This window comes from Aplysia californica, unplaced genomic scaffold (assembly GCF_000002075.1).
Source record: "Aplysia californica isolate F4 #8 unplaced genomic scaffold, AplCal3.0 scaffold01414, whole genome shotgun sequence".
Classification (NCBI taxonomy): Eukaryota; Metazoa; Mollusca; class Gastropoda; order Aplysiida; family Aplysiidae; genus Aplysia; species Aplysia californica.
The window spans coordinates 47,537-52,386 of record NW_004798684.1 but is presented as its reverse complement, the minus strand read 5'-3'; positions in this window follow the sequence as shown (position 1 = coordinate 52,386).

The following is a 4,850-nucleotide window of genomic DNA, read 5'->3' as shown; positions in this document are numbered from 1 at the left end:
AAGCAAACTTCAACACGCAATGAAATTTGGTACACATTTTAATCAACATGTGTATAGCAAGTACCAAAAAAGAAAATTAAGTTATTCCATTTTAACTTGCTTGAAAAATTAATTGAGTTTGGTAGGGGTTAAAATTCCAAATCCCAAAAATGGTCAAGCGGTTTCGAAGTTATTTTAACTTCTGACTGCAACAAAAACAAAACAGTTCAGATGATTTCAATAATGAGTATGCCCACCACGATTGTCCTGGCACTCAGTACAACGGCTCCTCATCGAGTTCATGAGGTTGGTGAACACTCTCTGAGGCGTCCCCTGCCACTCTGCTTACAGCATCTGAAACAGTTGCTGCGCGTCTCCTAGAGCGGGGTGGTTGTCTCTGACTCGACGTTGCAGCTCATCCCAGAGGTTTTCTATGGGATTCATGTCCGGACTGCAGGCCGGCCAGTCCATTCGGTTGATGCCAGCCTGCTGCATGAAGTTTTGGACAAGCAACGCTCTATGAGGTCGGGCGTTGTCATCCTGGTACACCGCGTGGGGTCCCATCTGCTGCAGAGTAAGAAGTGCTAATGGACGGAGTATCTCATCTCGGTAACGTATTGCAGTGAGATTCCCTTGCACTTGGTACAGAGGTGTTCTGTGGTTCAGACTGAAAGCACCCCATACCATCACGGAACCACCTCCAAAAGGCATCACTTCTCTGACGGCTTCATCGAGGAGCCGCTCTCCGGGTCGCCTCCAAACCCTGATACGGCCGCCATTGTGATGCAAAGAGAACCGGGACTCGTCGTTGAAGAGAACGTTTGCCCACTGTTGACATGTCCATCTTACTTGGCGTCGCCAAGAGGCAAGACGAGCAGCCCTGTGTGCTGGGGTGAGACGCTGGCGGACTGCTGGTCGACGTGCATTAAGTCCAAACTCATGAAGACGTCTTCGTACTGTCTGACGACTAATGTTAACACGAGTTGCCGATCTCAGCCGTGTCCGGATGCGATTTTCTGGAGCAGATCTCCACTGCGGAGCCTGTTTATGAATCATTGAATGAATCGGTCTTCCCTTGCATTAGTGACTATTGGTCGACCTGATCAGGGTCGCTCTTGGGCACTACCTGTGGCGTTGGCACGCTGAATCAGCCGTGAAATTACAGAAACGGACACTCGAGGACGTGTAGCAACTTGTCGGAGTGAAACACTATCTTGTACCCAAGCAATGGCTCGTCCTCTGTTTACATCAGACAATTTCTGTCAAGGAGGCATGTTTACGCTTAGCCCTACAGCAGCAGAATGGGGTATCCACAGTGCAAATGAGTGTGTGCAAGTCACTCACGAGAAATGAATCTTGCAATTGAAAACTGATTTTTGAGCGTTCATAATTTTTTTCTGACGGTAAGAGCTAGAGAATAAAAATCGATAATTGGAAAACATTGGACCTTTTTGCCCCCTTCCCAGCTCATCGCACAGGAGTCACGTGCACTTCAAACCCTGGTGTGTACAAGCCCATTAGTCATAGAGTAATATTTCACCAATATCTAGTTTTTCGAGTAAAAGTAAAACCTCGAAAGAATGCATACAAATATATCACTCTTTTTACAGTACGTTCCTTAACTTTTGTTGACTAGTTTATATAGAAACCGGTTGTGGATGGATGAGAATTATTCTTACAAATATGCTCTGGTCTTATCTATGCTCTGCTTGTGAGGTAAAAATAGAGTTTTCTTGATTACCAGATGCTCTCTGCTGATCTATGCTATGGTTGTGAGGGAATGGGATTATCTTCATACTCAGACGCTCTCTTATCTATGCTCTGTCCTATCGGAGAAGGACGTTAAACTAGGAGGTCCTGCCCTTTAAATAACCTAATAGTGTTGATAGGGGCGTTAAACCTATACCATTTCATCATTTTAAAAATCTATGCTAGCTCTGTGATTGCGAGGAAAAAAGGATTATTCAAGCGAAATTACAATAATTTAAAAAAAACATTTTTCACTTTTCGGCTACAGATCTGTTCAGTCGATGACTGACTGATGGGGTAGGGTGCTAGTGAGTTGGCTCCAAAATCTCTTTTAAAAAAAAGTTTTAGTAGAGGTTTTACGGCGCTCGCAACTACATAATATAAATTCATATTAGCGCCAGAAGATTAGAGGTGTTACAAGAGAGTAACAAACAGAAAAAAGAAAAAGGGGAGATAAGGACGATAGATGTTTGATAGAAAAGAAGAAGCGAGCCACACCAGAGCTCCCGCCAACCACCCACCCAAAATCTCTCAAATTTGATTTTAAAAAAAATTGTGTCGTAAAGCGGGGTTGGAAGCATCATTTCAGTAAACAGTGTAAAAATTCCAACAACAAAAAAAAAAAAGCATGAAAAAGATGGACGTGAAATTTGAATTAAAATAGTGTTTGGTAGTTTATCTCAACAGTTCCGGCATCTGTTGGTATTGTGGTAAAGTTCTTCACTGTTGCTCTCAGGACACTCATCGAGTTTAAATCCCGAGTGGGGAGAATTTTTAATCGAATGTCTCGGTCAGTCATTCTCTTTGGATGTCGTATCCCTCTCAGCCCCGGTTTGTCCTGACAGGCAGGGTTGACGCCTGCCTCCTTAATAATGATCTTAGTTGTGTTGATGGGGGCATGAAAACTCCTACGGTACTTTTTAATAAATTTGGAAAAATAAGATTAGAATATATAAGAAACTAAAAATAAAACCCAACCAGTCAACCAGATTTTAACCTCTCCTGTAAAAAAAAGAATCTTTGGAGGTAGGCTGTCTATACTCAAACCTTTTATATGTCAAAAAACAAAGAGTAAAGTAAAAAAGAACCCCCCCAAAAAAAAACAAAAACAAACAAACAACAACCTAAAATGCCAAAAACTGAACAAATACAAAATCTGAGAATGCTTAAAGTAGAAGATGTGCAATGCAAAAGACGACCCCCCCCCCCCTAAATGCTTAGACTGGAAATGAAAAATAGTCTCCTTAAAATGAAACTGGTTAGAGAATTGTACTTATTTTGACTCTTATGTCACTTTCACACACATTCCTACTGTCATTTTGAAACCCTGTTGATTAAAAAGATTAATGTTGATGTCTGTATTAATTGCTATGTTATATATTTGTTATACGCCAGTGCTTCCATAAAAAGATTGTTTTTTATAAAATTATATGCCATGAGGATAATAAAGTTTTATCATTAGATTTGTAGTAGTTTTGCTTTTTAAGCCTATCTGTACGCCCTGGGGTCATTTTTTACCTCCGGGGTTGTATTCTTCACATTTTAGAATACTTCTAGTGCGAAGATCGCTTTGAAACTTTCAGTATTTCTCAAAAAATCATTTTAACAGACTGCTATGCGAAGCGTACAGATCGGATTAATGAGTAAATTTCCTCTTCGGAAAGTGGTGCCACAGAGTTCTCCACGTCGTATACGATAGTAAAACACGACGTACGGATAGGGTTAACATGCACTTCTGTGTTTGCTTTTACGAAATGTAATATTTATTAGGCTTTTGCTTTCTTAAACTATGTGTGTCTGTAGGGGAGAAATTTTTATTGAATATCTCTGCCTTTCTGCTGGGATGTAGGATCCCTCTCAGCCCGGGTTGGCCCTGACAGGTAGTGTTGGAAACTTATCTTTTTAATGATCTAAATTGTGTCAATGAGGATATGAAAACACCTATTTTGGGAAATTTTTAAAAAATGAAACTGTTGAACTGCTGTTGCTTCTGTTGTGGCCGGTGAGACATATTCTGGCAAAGAAAAGTTTTTGCCTCATTATGATTTTGAACATTTCAAAGCTCCACTTCCACGGACAGGGTCACCAATGTGGGAGTGTTAAGGAAAACGTGACAGATCCCAGTCTGAGATGAGGTAGGAAGAAGGCGGTAGCGATGGATTGGACATACTCTCAGGAAGTCAGGCAGCTGCATTACAAAGAAAGTTTTGGATTGGAACCCGCAGGGTAGGAGATCAAGGGGAAGACCGCGTGGAACTTGGAGAAGAATCACAGAAATCAATGTACAGAAAAGTGGGAAGACATGGAATAACATCAAGAGCATCCCAGGATAGAGAAAGGTGGAAGGTGTTTGTCCGTGGCCTATACCCTGGTGCAGGGTGAGAGAGGCAATGATGATGATGACTTCCACTTGTGGATGTGCGCAGCAGCTTGCAGGCTTCTCTCTTGGTTACAGTATTTCTTATTTATTCGTGAAGCCTCATATTATTTGCTGCCCACTGTGACAGCTGCTCTTTAGCGGGGTCTGTCAGGAGCAGATAGAACCCTTTTGATGGCATACCTAGAAGATATGTCGGTGGAATGTTGAATCTTACGCGACCCATGTTGCCCTTAGACAGGGTCTCAACAACTGGCCTCCTACAAATTTAAGCTGTCCCCGCAGTTTTATGCAAAAAAAATTCTTAAATTATGCAAACTGAGCCCAAAAATGTGAAAAGATGCGATTCTATTAATTTTAACAAAGAATGATAAAGGAAAATAATCAGAAATAGTGCAAAAAAATGATCAAATTTTGCAAAATTATACGGGGTGAATAAAACCACGGGGACAGCTCAACAACTGGCCTCCTACAAGATCTAAATTGTTTTGATGGGGGCTGGAAACATTCACAGTTACAACAGAAATTCTTGCAACACTGCAGTCATTTTTTTGAAGTAGCCTACAATACAGTATGTAATTTTTACACTTTTATAACATTTGCTTCAGAGGTAATTAGGAAGTTATTACCAAAATTGTAGAACCTACTGAAAAAAAAATTGACTAAGGATGTTGTTTTCTTTCTAACATCGTTCAGTTTTTTTGCTCTCCTGTAAAACTGAAAAAAAACTGCAATACTGTACTTT